Source organism: Anas platyrhynchos, chromosome 1 (genome assembly GCF_047663525.1).
Source record: "Anas platyrhynchos isolate ZD024472 breed Pekin duck chromosome 1, IASCAAS_PekinDuck_T2T, whole genome shotgun sequence".
Taxonomy (NCBI): domain Eukaryota; kingdom Metazoa; phylum Chordata; class Aves; order Anseriformes; family Anatidae; genus Anas; species Anas platyrhynchos.
The window spans coordinates 131,396,895-131,414,905 of NC_092587.1; the positions used below are offsets into that span (position 1 = coordinate 131,396,895).

An 18,011-nucleotide genomic window follows, 5' to 3' on the forward strand; every position below is an offset into this window, starting at 1 on the left:
CTACAGGAGACAGCAGAGGTAGAGCTTAGTATTGCAACCTAACCAACCCTCCCCGTTTATTTATTTTTCTTCATTATTCTCGTAGTGTGATGGTAACACCATGGAGCAAATTCATTGCAATAAAGAACAGAAACAAAGTTCCAGTTTCCTCAGCACCAACGCATCGTGAGAAATTAAACCTAACGCTCATTTCCTAGAATAGCATTAAGTTCTATGAAGAAATGAATTGTTCAGCTGGCTTCTTAATCTAGATGACAGTTTTATTACAATTAAAATATCACCTCTAGGAGGCCCTTTGTTTGCATTTGACAGATTTTATTGTGTTTATATAGGCTAATGAAGCAGAATGAAATTATGGAGCTTATATTAAATTTAAATGACTGATTTATTGTATTTAAAACCTAAAATTTATCATGCATGTACTTTAATGCCACGCAAACTACATTAGTTCACCACTGTTTTATATTTTCAGTGATTTGCCCAATTGAATAAAGCTTTGTGAGTGCACTAAAATAAGGTGAATTAACGTCCAAATAGTTAAAATGAGAAAGACCTTCTTTAAGCAGTTTAAGAGGGTAAAAATATTGCTATACTAGACCTAGTCAGTGCTTCAGGTCAGTGGTTCTAATTTCATGGGTTACTATGAGCGATTTCAATGAACAGCTTTAATTTAAGCCTTTGCCAACTGAGCTCAACTTCCTATCTGCTCATTGTTGTTGTTGAGCTTTATTATTGCTTATTTTTATTGGTCTAGGCAACTTCCATATTCCCCATTGAACGTGACGCTCAGAAGGTGACTATTGCATACAGTATTCTGTACTTACATGGAAACCCAAATACTTGCTGTTCATTTGTATTGTTTTAATCACTGTATATCTGAATACATTATTCACATTAATCTTAATATTTTTCAGATGATGTAATTCCTCTCACATTACTCTTTAGATTTTCTTTTTTTTTTTTTTTTTTTTGCTTTAGATGTTTACAGATCATCTAGTTACTCCATGTTTTCTTCCTTCATCTTCCTTCATTAACAAAAAGAATTAGATGCATGTGAAAGCTCACTGGAAAAAAAAAAAAATATATATATATATATATATAAATCTAAGATGATGACTTTAGGATCAGATGGGTTGTGCCATAATGCCTTTATTCTCCTCTATGTAGAAGAACTCCAAAGTGATTTGTGTAGATGTAGAAGATATCTACAGTGCAGAAATCTATGATTAGTCAGATTAACCTGAAATATTGCTAAGATATGTTCCAGTCATAGTGAATACTATTACTTTTATTGGCAATACAAGCATAAATGAAGAGATTAGGATATAATTTATGGTAAATCATCTTCCAAAACAAATAACTGGAATCACTGCCATTAGGGTATATCACACATAATTCTAGGAACATTAAGTAGACCAAGAAGTGCTTTTTAAGAGTGGCAATATTGCTGAAAACTTATATTTCAAAGAATAAATTAAATTCCTGTATCCAATTTGAATCTGACAACAAATTTTGGCCAAAGCAATAATGGAAGGAGAATTTCAGAAGACCGTTTTTCATTTTAAACAGCAACACTTGTTGAATTCATGATATCATTGATTTATTTTCTTTCTGTAGCACTGCTATATCTTCAGCTTGGCTTTTCACTCAGGCTGTTAGCTCATGGACATATATTGTTTCATACGTAATACTATGGGGGGAAAACAGATATTGGGGCTGATTTTCTGCTTAGTTATTATAACAATATGACTGAATGAACAACTTAAATGATTTCTGTGATTAAATGTATTGTGTAACAATACAGATAATTCCCTCATATTTGTGGGTATGAGTAAGTCGGATGTAGGAGTCAGCTTTAGTTTCTAGGGCTTTATGCAGCATGATGAATCTTACTGCCCTCATCTTTCAGTTCCCAGCTGTCTGTCGTAGTGTCTGTAGATCTACAGTGTCTGCCTGTGGGTGGCATCTACCAATTTAATCAGCAGAAACAGTTTTGTTTTATCTCTAGGACTCAGCTGTGCTGATATGATTCTGCTCAGGCTAACCAAAGATTTGGTAACTTGCATTCCTTTATGATGCCTTATTTCAACTGTAGAAAAGTAGGACTAAGCAGGAAATAATGTGGAAATACTCTCCTTGATGAGCCTTCTTACTTGTTGCCACCTCCCCATTCAGCCATGGAAAACACATAGGCTCACAGATCTGTTAAGTACATATAATGTAAAAGGATTTGGTGAATACTATGCACCATGGTAGGAAATCTCAGAAAGCAGAATCTTCTTTAAAAATAAAGACTCTGATTCAAAAATGATTAGTTTTTAATAGTTGATATGAGACGCAGCTGTGTCTAGTAATGTAAGTTCAGCATGAAGTTTCCTCTGTATGACTCATTTGAGGAAATAACATTTTTCTTCCATTGAGTTTCAAAAGGGAAAAGATAACAGGCTATATCAGAATGCACAGAACCCAATACTGAAAGATATGGCTGCTTTAATATAACATAGTCATCCCCACCAAAATCAAGAAATCAAATCATGGCCTATCCTGCAGTGAAGGGCCTGCACCCCATATGTTTCCCTTTTCAAAGTTTCTACCCTGAGGACAGGTTTGTCTCTCTAAGACATGTCTAGTGTCCTGCCCACAGATTGCACAAAGAAACCAGAAGTCCTGGCAATCCTGGAAAGCTCATTAGTGAAGAATATGAGTTGCTATCGGAACTTTTTTAAAAACATTTTATTAAAAAAATAAATAAAAAAGTGAGAGGAGAAAACAACAACAAAAAGTAATATGCCTGTGAATGGGGGAACAATATACATCATTCCCAGAGCACAACTGCTTATTCCTTTGTCTGATTTGTCTGGCTTCTGTCTGTTTCACTCTCCATAAATCACAGTGATGCAATGATCTTTATGAGCAGAGTTATGTGCTAAAGATGTCCTTGTCCATGTGGTGTTGTTAAATAGTGTTCGGTTAAACTGCTGTGTTTTGCAGCAGATAATTTGCTACAAAGTAGTTATTGGTTCAAAATGTACCAAAAAAAAAAATGTGGTAGAAAAGGAAAAGGTCCTTTTCATAAGCTTGTGTAAATAATGTCTACCAAGGAAGGGTCTTGTCTGTGCCTGGATCTGGTATCAGTTGGATCTGCTATCTCAAAAGTAATGAAGCTCTTCAGAGACAGATATGAAAAAGTCAGTAGAGACCTTTGGTGCTGTGGACATTGCATTGGCACACTAAACTGGGAATAATCCATTAGATAAGATTTTTGTGATTCCTTTGATATTTGAACAACTTCATTTTTTTATGATAGTAAACTTTTTCCTGTAAATATGTAATCATCTGATTCTTTTTTTCTTCATTTTTATGAAGTGACAAGTCACCCACTGCATTTTCTCTGGAAAGCTTTGGGTGCAAGTTGGACAAGACAGTCTCATGGAGGGTCTGAGGACCACTGAGAACTGTCTTCACTTAGAAATAGATGGCCAAACCCTGAAGGTTTTAAGCTTTCATTGAAGAGCTCATGCTGTTAAATATAATTTTAGTACTATTCTTTTTCTTTAAAAGTCAGTTGACTTAAGAAATGAGGATATTCTATTCTGCAGTTTATGGGCAGAGATCTGTATTTTGGTGTACTTAATCAGGTCTGTAGCAACAACTGAGACTGTGCAGCCCATGCTGCATATATGGAGCAGAAGTGAATATGGCAGAACAGCAGTCAGCCCATACAGTTGCCAGCAAAGGTGTTAATATTTTTCTCAGTTCTCATTGAAGCTCATTGGGATATGCAAAACTTGTTCGTTAAGCACCGCTGCAGAGTGACAGATGCTGACATATATAATTTGACAGCTGCAAATACCAGGTACTAGAAAGTGTCATTTCCCATAAGTATAACATAATGGGTCATTATTCCCTGACAGATTAAAAACCAAGTACTATGAATAAATGAATCCGTAATCCTGTGTACTTAAAAAGAAGAAGAGAACATTCTTTTTCTTCTTCCAGAAACAAAGGTGATTTCCTTTGTTCTCTGCTCACCTGCATGCACCACCAGCAATTCTCAGCTCACTGACAAGATGGAGCAGAGGAGGCAGTTGCTCATGCCATCATTTCAGACATTCATGTGCCTAGACAAAGCATGCTGGCTCCCTAGATAGCCTGTGCAGAGATGGCACATGCATCCAGCAGGTTATTCGGAGGAGAGGCTTATGCAGGAGCCTGTGTACCCAAGTTAGGTGTCTGATATGAATGGTGCAAACACTTGCCCCTCAAGTGTTACTCATCCAGCTTTGTGCTGATCACAGGATATCGGCTGCCATGTGGCCCCTTCAGGAGTGCCTCATCTGTGACTGCTTCTTGCCTTTAATTCTGAGCCCACATCTCTACTGCTGGTACACTGGTCACAGTGAACTTCCTCAGGCAGACAGCTAACAGCAAGAGACCCCTGAATTTTTGGAAGGAGCACTGCTAAATGCTGGTCTTACTCAGGGCAGGTAGGGGAAAATCTGTCCGCTGGTTGACAGTGTGGCACAGGAGAGGAGCGAAGACTGATCATACTCAGCAGAGTGCTGCTGAGGCTGCGATTGCTGTGCTTGCTGTAGGGCTGTGTCATACTGGGGACAGGATGTTATGCCTAATGTGGCCTGAGTCCCGAAAAGCCACTGTGTGCCATTGATAATATTGATAGATTTTATCATATTTAGCAGAGATCTGGTTGATCTCAAATGGTTTCCCAGTTCATGTCTGCACATACCAGGCTTCTACCCACAAGTATGGCTACCTTGCAATTCACAGTTAAAACATGGCTATAATATACCTTGTCCTTCCTTCCATGTGATTATATCTTCTGTCTCCAGGTGGAGACTGGTGACAAGTGGTGTTCCTTAGGGTTCTGTACTGGGACCAGTTCTATATAACATCTGTCAGCAACATGCATTGAGTGTACCCTCAGCAAATTATTGGACATGTGGTGTTTTTAATCCTGCTGGGCAGCTGAACTCCATCTCATCCATAGCTACTCTCTCAATCCCCCTCCAAAGGAAAAGGGGGAGAAAATACAATGGAAAAGGGCTCAAGGGTTGAGACAAGAACAGGAAGATCAATCACCAATTATTGTCCTGGGCAAAACTCAGCATAGGGAGATTTATGTAATTTATTCCTATCACTAGCACAGCAAGAAACTAACAGCACACCAAAAATACCTTCCCCTCTCCCTCCCATCTACCCTTTTCTACCTCCTCCCCTCCCTAACTCCCCAAGGGGTGCAGGGGAGTGGGGAATGGGGGCTGTGGTCAGTTCCTAACTCTTCATCTCTGCAGCTCCTTCACGGTCACTCTGCCCCTGCTCCCCATGGGGTCCCTCCCATGGGATGTCATCCTTCCCCAGTTGAGCCTGCGGGGGCTGCCCACAGGCAGCAGCTCTTCAAGCACTGCTCCCACATGGCTCCATACCAAGGGGTCCATCCCCCAGGAGCAAACTGCTCCAGCACAGGTCCCCCACTGGTGGGCGGCAGCTCCCCCCAGACCCCCTGCTCCTGCGTGGACTCCTCTCCACGGGCTGCAGCTCCGGCCTGGGGCCTGCTCCTGCGGGGGCTCTCCATGGGCCACAGCCTCCTCCAGGCCACATCCACCTGCTCCACCGGGGGCTCCTCCACCCATTGGGGGGCTGCAGCGTGGAGATCTGCTCCATGTGGGACCCATGGGCTGCAGGGGGACAGCCTGCTCCACCAGGGGCCTCTCCACAGGCTGCAGGGGAACTGCTGCTGCCTTGCTGCCTGCCTGGAGCACCTCCTGCCCTCCTGCTGCACTCACATGGGGTCTGCAGGGCTGGGTCTCACTCCTCACTCTCCCAGCTGCTGTTGTGCCACAGGTTTTTATTTTCTTACTTAAATCTGCTCTCCCAGAGGCACAAACAATATGGCTTATCGGCTCGGCTCTGGGCAGCAGCGTGTCCCTTTGGAGCCTGCTGAAACTGGCCCTAATCTAACATAGCTTCCAGAAGCCCCATCACCAGGCCAGGTTAGATGGGGCTTAGAGCAACCTGGTCTAGTGTGAGGTGTCCCTGCCCATGGCAGGTGGGTTGAAGCTAGATGAACTTCGAGGTCTCTTCCAAACCAAACCATTCTGTGATTCTAGAATGATCAGAGCAAGTCTCATAGTAACATTATATTGCAGCGGATGTAGCTGAGACCGAAGTCTGTCCTCCAGCTGAGTCAGTGGATGTTGTCTGCTTATGATAATTGCATTGTTGCGGAAAGGGCCATGGTAGGAGCTACGGCAGTGTCTTTGGAGACGGCACGTGAAGAGGTGATATCTCTTGATACCTAGTTAAGTAGACTGCAAATTCTTTCCAGCAGGTCTGCCAAACATCTCTGATGTGCTGAGAAAAGTGTTCTTTGGTGTCTTTTGGGACAATGTTTCCTTTTGTGCATTAGACACTTACAAAAAGAAGCATTATTTATTCATTTATTTAAGCTTCTTTAAATCTACATGCCTTAGATGAAACACAAGATAGGGCAGTTAACTGCTGACAAGTTTGAGCTCCTATAATGGATACCCACAGAATTTCACTCTAATTCCTGCATTAGGGACTTGCTTGGTGTTTTCTGTTTGTTTTGTTTTCTTTTGTTCTTAATGTGAGCAATTATGATTTTTTTTAATTAAAAAAAAAAAAAAGCTTGCCCTGCTAGGAAAGTTTTTAACAAACTATTTAGAGCTTTCCAATGAATTTTAAATTGTAACTAGCATTATACTGCCAGAACAGTGTAGAGATTTAGATGCTTTGGCAAATCATGCCATATTTTAGATCTGTTCTTTGTGTTGGTTTTTAGAAAATGATGTTTGCTTCATTTGGGTTTTGCTGTCTTTGCATGTAGCAGAATAATTAAAGGCATAATAACACCAACTGGAAAAACAGCATCTAAATAAATGGACAGATTTCCTATAATCTTTGGGGTTGGAGACTTTTCTTTTTTTGCCCATCTTCTACATTTAGCACAATAGCCTCCTGGTCTGTGACTGGTCTTCTAGGAGCTGTAATCACATAAATAATAATTAGATGGAAGTTAGAAACAGCATGACTGTACTGAACAAATATGCATAATTAAAAATGTGTCTGTATCAGTAGGAGTGAAGGAAAGTGAATATACTTCAAATATTCAGATTTTAATACCTCATTATTCAAAGATCATAAACATTAGTTTAAGGAATAGATTAAAGGGAACTCTTCCCCTTCCCCCAATCCATTTATTTCTTCTCCCATATTTAACAACTGATGGTGGATCAGACATCTGCAGAATTTGTTGAGTCTTTCCCATTTTTTCATGCCTAGGAGATATATCTTGAGGCTGCAAATCATTGGGCTGAGCTGGTGAAAGAGAACACAGGTGCCTCACAGCAGCCTTTGTGAACTCAATCTCATGCTACCCATAGCATAAGATGCTAGTCTTCCAACACTAGTTCTGTTTAAAGTGGATGCTTGGCCTGCTGGTTAGCAATGGGGCATATTTTTGGCTCCAAGAATACACTTTTGAAGTCCTTGAAGACACAAAATATTGGAACAAGATTGCAGGATAGGAAATTGTAGACAAAGTGGTGTAGCTAGCATTGCAGAGATGGAATGAATGGATGTTTTTCCCAGTATCCTAAACTCTGCACTAATCAAGTCAAGTATTAAAAAGCTGTTAAATACTGTTACCAATGATTATTTAGGCAAAGCCCAAACTTCTATATGTGTATAGCATATGTGGGATACATGTATTTACAGTAACATAGGTTAACTTTCAGAGAATATACACAACTTAAAAAAAAAAAAAAAATCATATATCATAAACAATAGAACTTACACATTTTTACCCCTTCAAATGGTAAAATATTCAAGTTTTAAAAGAAAAAAAATAAATCAGAAACCAAAATGTAAGGTCAAAAACATATTGGGGGACCTGGGCTGCATGCCTATATGTTTCTATTTTCTTCTTTTAGTTCTAGGTGTTGATAACTAAAATTTCCCTTTGGTACAGCAGATGGCTATAACAATATGCCTGTCTCCTTAGTATTTGTTGGCAGTCTAGTTTGCTTTTTTGTGTGTAAAGTAGAAAGTAGCAATAAAGGCAGTAGCTGAGGATGTGCTGTGCATAGAGCACTAGTAAAGTGGTTGAGACATTGCTGGCAGCAGGAGTCTGCAAAGAAACCATCATATCGGAACAAAAACAGCTGTCTGCCAGCACCATAAACGTTAGGAAATGCTGTGGGTGATTAGTTGCTGCTCCTAATGTGTGAAAGTTGGCCTGTCTGCATACAGGCAAAATAAACTCCCTTTTACTCCTTGCACTCATACGTGGAAATCACAGGACATTATGGGATTGATTATGAGTCATAAAAGCCAGGAAGTTCAGTTTCAGAGTGAAAGCCATGGCAATGACTGTCTCTTTCTATTTAGATGTCATTGTGTGAAAAGCTAAGGTGAAACGAAAAGGAACAGGAAACAAAACTCAAATAGAGAATGGGACAAAACTCTAATGGGAAAAGCAACTTGGTCAGGAAGGAACACTCACACATATAATATAAGGCACCTGGCCTCTCTGAAACTTTTTTTTTTAAGTAAACCTTAGTGGTCCTGAAACAATAGCACAAGAATGGTCCAGCAAACCCACATACTACTGAGTGCCACGTAGTCTTTTTCCCCAAAGAAAGACATCCTCCTTATTTCCACTATCCCACCGGACTGAACATTCTGAACAAACACCACTTCAATGAAAGCAGAAAAAAATCCAGAACGAGGGAAAAAAAGAGAATATAAAAGTTTTTTTTGTCATGAAATTCTTCAGTTACATTTGTCCTGAATAAACTGCTTAGCTGGCCATTTCAGAAATGAATCAACTGTGACTGTAAATCTGGGAATTTAACGTGGATTAAAATTATCCTTGTTTTGTGCTGCATGGCATTTTGAATATTTTCTTTCTGTGAGGGATTTCTCATGCTGAATTGGTTATGAAATAGATCTGAAAACCAAGGGCAGAAGGTGGGGTTACTTAATTTTCTTTTCTATACCTCTGAGCTGACTGCTTTTTTAGCAATCATAACAAAAAGATAAACATTTATATAGCACCTGCCAGTCTATGGCTTAAAAGCACTTAACACACTTCAATATATACTATTGTACAGAAAAGGAAAAAATACAGTTCTAGGGTGAAAGGTAATTTCTAGCTGATAGTGATGCTGGAAAACAGAAAGTCAACTGAGTTTAGAGCAAAGTAAAACAGAACAATTCAAACCAAGTACCGACTACGAGAGCAGAGTTAATACTTCTACTGCTGCAAAATTTGTCAAAGGGAATTTCAAAGCCTGATTTTTCTTATCTTTCATACACAGACTGTAAATCTTGGGTCCAACGAAACAAATGGATGGTTTAGTGCTTTTACAAAGGACTAGGTTTTGTTCCACCAATTTAGTAAGGTAGACCCCTGGAAGAAATGGTAAGGTCTGGATCTCAGTGCCCACAAGGAGTTAAGAGGGGCTGTAGAAATGACTGATGCTTTTGCCTGTGTAATAAAACTAAATTCTCGGGTGGAGGGAGACCGCAATATTTCTGAGTGCTTTTTCCTCACAAAAATGTCACAGAAAGATTTTATTTCATTCTGCATGATCCACTTCATTGTATTTGCAAGAAAAGTAAAGGAAATGAAGACTTTTACTCTCGGAAATGCCTTTTTTTTACTTTTTAATGCTAGTCAGCAGCCTGGTGATTTAGGAGACATCCTCAGGAGAATACCAGGACTAGCAGATGATATCAGAGGGAGCTTTAATTTCTTCTACTCTTACTGTTCAACATTGGCTAAACAATTAATGATTTACTAGAGAAAGCTAGGGAACAGCAGAACTAGGGGCCCTAGGAAAAAGTCCTAGAGGTTGTTCCATAAAGTCACTCTCACTCTGTGAAATGAATATTCAAGTATTCCATAAAAAGTAGGACACCTCCAAGAGGAAGTCATGAAAGAGCTCTGCCTCCAAATGCCCTGTCTCACAGGACAGATTTATTTCATGAACATAAGCAAACTGCTAACTTTTGCATGTGTAACCTTAATTAAAGCAGAATTTAACATTATTTTTTTTTTCTTTTTAGCCAGTTCAGAGATTTTTCTGCTTACTAGGAAGACTATTTTAAGAAACAATTTAAATATCTTAAGTGATAGGTAAAATATAATACAGATATGCTAAGTTTAACCTTTAAAAGAGTTCTTAGCTGTTCTACCCCCAAACTAAAATCAACAGAATAAAAATTGCCCTGGATTAAAGAGGCATACTCCTTTTTTCCATCATGGAAGAGAGATAACCTCAGTCCACATCTATAAAGGAACTCGTTGTGTAATATGAAATTTCAGTTGCTAACAATTTCAAATGAATTTTCATGAAATCTGCTTTTCATCTCTCAGATTGCTCGCAGTTAATAAGAATCAGTGTACTTGCTACCAGACACATCGATCCAAACATCCTGGTACAGAGTAATACGTGCTATGCCACGACACTAACCCTGGTCCCAGGGTATTGTAGCTCTGCAGGTACAGCACCCTTCTCTAGTTTTCTGTCTACCCCTCCTAGAAGGGAGCCTACAATATATAAGCATGCAGGCTGGCTAGCACAACCTATGTTTGCGCTGTTTCAGACCCGTGTTGCCTCCTGTTCTGGATCTATATTATTCAGAGCCAGTTAGAGATCTCTAAGTAAGTGTATCGTGTGGAGCCATGAACTCCAAAGCTTTTGGAGACACCCTCTAGTACATGGGAGAACTTGGGTACCAGGAGGCCAGAGGAAGGGCTAATGACCATGTCCCACCCTTTAGGACTGAAAAGTCCTCTCATCTTTTAGGGCTGACAAGTCTGATCTTCACAGCCTGAGCTGGCATTGCTGAATTTCACAAAATACTTACCTTCAGTATTACCCAAGGAAGAAGCGCCAGATGAATGCACCAGAAGAGCAGTACCTGTCTGTAAGACCCTCCTCAGCCTGGAGTTATCAGCTGCAGCTACAGACTCTCAAGGGACCACCCTGACCTTGAGGCTAGGAATGAGCAGAGAGAAAAGCTCTCTTTGCCTTTCCTGCTGAAGCTGGCCCACAGGAATGCATGATTTCAGCAGTACACAAAGGGAAACATGACTCTCTAGCCTAATTGCTTTGGCATTTACTTCAGAGGTGGAAGACTTCAGTTCTGTCCTTTTTCCCAAGGCTTATAATAGATTTTACATTTAAGAAAAGTAAGTAAAATATGTTTAAAAAAAAGTTGGGAGAAAGAGTGGGTCCTTCTCCTGCTAACTGCAGTAGTATCTCTCTTCTTCCTCCTGCTTCTCCCACATTAATTTTGCTTGGGGGGGGGGGGGGGGGGGTCGGAAATAAGTACTGAGTCCCCATCTGCTGCTTCCTGCTCAATGCTCTGAGTGCTTGTAAGATGCAGGCAGCAGCTCCAGAAACATTTCTACAAGTTCTCAGCCTCTTTTCACAAGAAAAGAGTGCAAGTAATCCATACTGTGGTATGTGTGTGTGACGTATGGTCTGGAGAGACAGGAGGCTTCTCTGAGCTCTAATATAGGGAAGAGGCAAGATTTTAAGGTCTTCTCTGGTATTTCTCAGTAGCTGTTATGGACTTTTGCATGCTCCGTGTGCTGGCTACAGCGAAACTCATTCCTTAGCCTTTAAGTCTCATTATACTTTTAAAAGGGTATTTAAGCACCTAACTTCAGGTTGTAAATTGCACAGAAGCCTAAAGGTTACATATGGCAATGCTGCCCACCAAGGAGCCTGTGCTGTTTTCCAGATCTGACCAAATGCTTTACAGGGAAGGCCTTTTAGTCAATTGCCTAATGCTGCTTATGTTTTAGAACTGCTATTACACAATATGAGATTTCCATGCTCAAAGGGCCTCTGTGCATTCCCTCCACCAGTTTTGCTATGCTGGGGGAAATGCTTGCACAAACAGAAATGATGGTAAAGAAAGTGGAGAGGAAAAATATCAGGACAGAAGAACAAAACTGTATTTCTTCTAGCTCCATCAGCTTGGCTATATTTACTTCCTGACAGCAACTTTGAAATGGCAAAGGAATTCCTTCTTCCAGCTCTTCCTGTGACCTAAATGCATAATTGATGAAAACGTATTGGTTACATGAAAGCCTCACAGAAACCACCAGGAAAGCATTGCAGATTATTTTTTCCTCCTTTTGCCACTATGTTTTTACAGATGTGATATGTGGTTTAAGAAGCCAAAGGAGACAGGCATGCCTGAGCCCTGCCAAATAGTCTAAACAAAGAAAAGATTTCTTTCTTTCCTTTCCCCTTCCCTTTCCCTCTAGAGAGCTCAGCACATCAGACTAAAAATTATATATATGTATGCATTCGCTTTTAATTGGCATACCGAAGAAAACTGATGAGAACGATTATTTATAAATTTAGAGCAAACAGTAAGACATCTTGTCGTACACGAATCAAAACCCTGCTGCCTTTGTCAGCGTGTGCACAGTTTGTGGCACCGAGCGTGCCGCGCTGCCATACCGAGTATTTGAACGCCACCTCGTGGGCCTCTGCGACCTGAAACCTCTGGAGCAATTAAATTAAACTCAGGCTCATTGCCCTGACAGTGATTAATAAATAACCCGAATGTGGAGCAGTGGGTCACCAAACACCACACCGGGCGACCAGTTCAGCAGCAGCGGGTCAGGGGAGTGTTTGCTGGGGCACCTGAAATGCCGACTGCTGTGTCACGGCCTGCCAGGAGGGCACTTCCACCACATCCAACTCCTCCTCACACTGAGGATATTGGCCTCTGCCAAGCATCCTGGGGTACTTGAATACCCTTATAAAAGATAAGATATTCTCTTTGAAGTTCACAGAGAGTCAAAATACGAAGACAGTTGTGGGGCCTTTTGGTGGTGCGGGACAGTGTCTGGCTGCTTTGACAAATTGCCCCTCTGTTGTGCTCAGAGCAGATGGAGCTGTGGTAGTTGCAATGATGGGTTTGGTTTTCTGTTCTCCCGGGGCAGGAAGATTGTGTGCATCTCTGTCAGAAAACAAGATCACTGTGATTCCTGGTGTGGCTGTGCAGGGCGATGCAGTTACTGAATATCTGTAAGGCCTACAGGAAGGAACGGTGGGAAGGAAATGTCCGGTCAGACCTGCTGGGGCCCAGCTGAGAGGCCAGTCCCAACCGGGAGGATCCTCAGCCAGCTATCGCAGTTCCCCACCTTTTCCTCTGGCTGTTTCTGTTCCCAGAGCCCTAAAGCACCGGGACAATGGGGCTGGGAGGAGGTGGCGGGGCAGTGGCCATGCAGGGAAGGCAGCGGCAGCACGGCTGCTCTGGCTGCTGTTGAATATGGCTCTAGGTAGAGAAGAGTACCTGGTGTTTCTGCCCCTCACTCCCTCTGTGTCTATCACAGTTGTTGCAGGTTTTTACACTGGAGAAGATGGTCAGTGTTAACAGGCTGGCATGAAGGGCTCACACTTCTATATGATGCCCAGTGTAACTGTGCACCCACACGGAAACGGCAGAAGTTTATTTTCTGAGTGCGAGGTTGCCCATTAGAAACGGGGAGGATGGGTGTGCAGAAAACCTTGCCTCTCCATAGGTCTCATTCTGGGCTGAATTTCCAGCTGGATCTCACAACATTTGCGCCTGGCACTTACAACATCCACATCTCATAGTTCCTTAATTTCCCTGCTCCCACAGACTTAACCCTCTAACACAAACATATCAGTGGTATTGGCGTTCCTTTCGCAGGCAGGAGCCTGGGGTTCAGTTCTTGCCTCTCTATCCAGTGAGCAAATGTAATCACATTTAAGGCCATTTTCTTTTTGTCTTAATAGATATTTTCGTGGAGAATGAAACAGCTTCAGTAAGAGAGGCAGAGGCTGTCCAGCTCAAGATACTCCATATCATCATGAATGGAGCATTCTCTTGAGAAAAAGGGTTCTTGGCATGGCAATAATTCCCCCTCTCCCTCCGTGTCATTCAAGCTTGAACATCAGGAAGACAGAAATATAATGTGGAGCCAGAAGAAGAGCAGATGAGAAAGAATCTGGTACAATAGTCTGTATACATCAGGACATCGTGTGGGCAAACTGGGTCCCAGTCCCTCTATGTTTTGTCTTTCACATTTCACCAGCACTGAATGTTTATTCTGTGGAAATAATGCTGGGAACCAGACGATTGCTCAGTTAATGACTTTCCTCCTTGCCAATTTGTATTCTGCACAGTAGCCCCACTGCAACAGAAAGAGCAGATGTGTTGATTTGTTTGGGGTTTGGGCTTTTCTTTTGGTTATTACAGAAAAGTTGCAGCAGGGAGGCAGAGTGGGCTGGAACTTGAGGCTCAAGGAGAAGAAAGGCAGAAGCATACAGCATAGAGCATGAAATGAGAAAAGCAGGAGGGAGATAAGGGTGTTACCTGCCATACCTGTTTTTCCTTATATGGAGGGGGAACTGTTACACGTGGAAGAATGCCTTTGTGTATGGAGGGAGGCAGTCTGGCACTGTGCAATTTACTAAACTGGAGCCACTGTAGCTGTCGAAAGGACAGGGATTTCTATTGCCCAAAACCAGCTTGGCAGAGAGAAAGTGGATGATTTCATGACTTCAAGCTCCCAGTCTTGGAAGGGAGAGGTACAGCACAGCTTATGACTTATTCCTTGTGCTTCTGTGACTAGTGCTTTGAGGGAGCGTTCCTCAAAAGTTGAGATGTAGCCAAAACTTAATTCAGATAAAATGTTGAATATCTGTGACATGGAAACCTTCAGTCGGACTGAGCTTATACTTTTATTATATCCCTAACTGTAGTACCACTTGAACAAGTATATAAAATATAATGGCAAAACAGGTACCTAAATAGAGGATAGAGATTAAAAATCATGAATTACTACAATAATCCAAATGATGATTGATCTCAAGCAGTGATCATATAGATGCAGTTTAAATATTCAACAAAAAATAAAATGTTTTATTCTTTGGCTTAGTTTGCTGATATTTTTTTCCAAGCGGTTTGACCATTTGTATGTTCAGTACCAAAGAAATACCTTAAGGATTCCAAAACTGTGAACCAACTGTTTAGCAGTCTGGAAAACAGCATATTCAGAAGGAATTTTGAAGAGGTAATCTCAGACTTCATCTAATCTATACTTGTATCTGTACTTGCAAGAAGCCAAGGACAGTGTTCAGGCTATAGCAATGCCTGAAAATATAACTGACCCCACTCTGGTAATTATGAGAGTCTAAGCAGGCACCCAAGCTCCCTATGAAAAATCCAGGTACAGAATGTGCATCTCAAAGTCAATCGGAATAGCCAGCTGAGACATCTCTAAGTAGAAGCCTACAAGTGCTTGTAGAACAATGCTCCTGCTGGCCTGCCAGAAACCCAACCAGAGCAGCAGTTACAAAAAGGGGAGCTGTGCTGGTCTAAATACGCTCAGGTGCCACTCAACACCCAGAAGAGCTGGTATCATGGGAACTGGGATATTGACCTAACACGATAAATGGATCCCAGCCCTACCAGATCCCAAAAATCTCTAACCATGAGGCTATTATGCAAAAGGTAAGGGCTGGAGATGGCAACTCTTGTACTTTGGTTTTCTGGAACTCACTGCTGACTGGGGCCATGCTGTGACTTTTGTTAGAGTTTGTGTCCTCCACCTCTGAACTGCAGCAAAGCTTAGATGTTTCTTTTCCCAGGCTTGAGGACTTCAAGAGTCTTATTGTCCCCTCCAATTCTTTCAGATATTATGGTGTCTAATGGTGATCTAATATAAGAGTTGGATGAGTAAAAGTTGTCTGAGGCAAAATGCAAGTTTGTTAAAGATGTAAATGTTAAATATTATTTTATAAACCTTGGGGCTTCATAATACAGAAATACCTTTCCATGTTACCTGGTGGTAAACTTTAGAGTTATGTTTTTCCTCTAGTCATGCCACTTTAATTATTTAAAATGGTCCTTTCCCATGGCAAAATTATTCCAGGCACTCCTATCTACTACATTTATCAAAGGAGAAATGCTCAGTATTTGATGCACCAGCCCAGAAGCATTTCATGTTGACCTGTGTGCAGTGCAGTTAGTCCTCACTAACAGCTATTAAAATAAAGAGCTTACTACAAAGTGGGGAAAATGTTATCTTTTGAGATACATTTTATAACATTGATTGTCCTCCATAGAAATACATATGTTTTTAGCTTGAAATCTTACTCCTTCCTAGTGAGGAAACTAGTGAGCAAATACTGCACTGGGGATGGTCCTCTTGAGAGCTAGACACCATGGTGGACATAACTTTGAGAACAAAACAATTTTCTGTGGTTAAAATAGTTGACTGTCTAGCTTCCTAAGCAATTTGCATGTTTGTTGTGTGTTTGTTGTTGCTGTTGTTGTTTTCTGGGCCCTTTACTGAGTCTTTGTGGATTAAGAAAGGCTGCTTAATCTGTAAAGTATGTGCTCCATAATGAACGCTGGCCCACTCAGACATTGCTCCTAAGGCTGTGCAAGCCGGAGACGGACCGCAGGGGCTTTGCAAATCCCCACGGGGAGCTGTGCACTGATTGTTCAGGCTGCAGAATCCTTTTTCAAATGAAACACAGCTGAAGAAGCTGGGGAAAACACTGTATCCATAGGAATACTCAGATTGTTTTGACCCTGACTATACAAGATAATTTTGAAGATAGCACGGGTTGAAATCATTAACTGTGCTCAAGCTGTGCTTATAATGCACTCAAAGTGAGCATATTAATTATGCTCAGAATGCAAGAAAGATGAAAGAAGAGATGCAGAGTTGACCAAATGCTGCAGCCCCAGGTCAGCAGTTCCTGACAAATTCTGAGAGCTCGTAAGTGCTTCAGTGTATAGTTGCCAGTCATTTCCCAGCTCCTGATTGCCTTCACTGAGGATTCACTACTTACTGGTTGAGATGGTGAACATACATTGATCTGTGCAAATACAGCAACTATTTTTCTGAAAAGTCCATCTTTTTGGTAATGTGTTAAGATAGCAAGCCAAAAAACAATCAGAAAACTCAATGCAGAATACTACTGCAAGTCACACCAAGTTTTCCATATCCTTCAGCAGGGAGTGATAAAAAATCCTGTATACCATGAGCAAAGCCCACCTACCACAGGTGCACCTTTCTTGTGTGGGATGTAGCCTGTAAGATGGTGCTTGGTGGTGGACTAAGCTACCACAGTGGGAGCAAGATTGCATTTGGAGCTGGAGCAGAGGACCAGGGCAAAAACTGTAATTTGCTACAATATTGCTTGTAGCAAGTAAATAAGGAGGGGGCTCCTGAAGGAGCAGAAAGGCACGTGGATAGCAACAGGCCATTTGGTTTAGCAGAACCGAGCACCTAGGCCAGGATGTGTGGTGCACAGCTGTGACAGGGCAACGCTGGATTCCTCTCAACATTTTCTCTTCCATTTCCTGGTCTGCCATCACAAGTGATGACAGGTAGGTCTAAGGCTCAGTCCCTCGTGACCAACTACAAACTACAGGAACAATTACTGCTTATTTATGCTGCTGCAAGCCTGATGCCTACTGGCTTCTTCATGTATGCATTGGGCCATGTTAGAGCTACAGCAATCCACGGAGCAAGCTGGAGGCCCTGGGACTCCAGCACCAGCTTCTGAAGTGAGTAATTTAACTTAAATTAGGATAATGCTGACATATCAGTCTTATCAAATTTGTTCCCTGGAGCATGCCTTTAAATCTGTAATGCTTCTTTTGGATAAACCATTGATTAATGTCTTATTTGCATAATGCCATAGCGCCTTTCTATTTGCTTGTTAGTACATTAATCAGGATGAATCTCATTTTCTGCTACTACACAAAAGTTCTGTCATTTAAGGGATGTTTCATCCAAGTAAATGTGCACAATTGAACCTGCCATTTTCAGTCTTTGGGCCTAGCTCTAAACTAAGGTAAAAATGAAAAAAAATATATATATACAAAGTCTGAAATAGTAAGGGCTTTGTGACATTTAACTTTAAACAAATTTCATGATGATTGTAAAC

At 41.3% G+C, this 18,011-nt stretch overlaps 2 long non-coding RNA genes across 3 annotated transcripts in view; one reads left to right on the plus strand and one right to left on the minus strand.

Moving 5' to 3' along the window:
• Positions 1–11,048, minus strand: part of LOC119715590 (uncharacterized) — a 62,314-nt gene extending 51,266 nt beyond the window's left edge. For both annotated transcript variants that reach the window (XR_011805336.1, XR_011805334.1), the window contains exon 1: positions 10,918–11,048. This is a non-coding gene — a long non-coding RNA (uncharacterized lncRNA). The remainder of the gene's footprint in view (positions 1–10,917) is intronic.
• Positions 6,167–16,344, plus strand: LOC119715525 (uncharacterized). Its single transcript, XR_005262639.2, has 3 exons — positions 6,167–6,299; positions 10,857–11,242; positions 13,839–16,344. It is a non-coding gene; the product is annotated as an uncharacterized lncRNA (long non-coding RNA).
• The last annotated feature ends 1,667 nt before the right edge of the window (positions 16,345–18,011 follow it).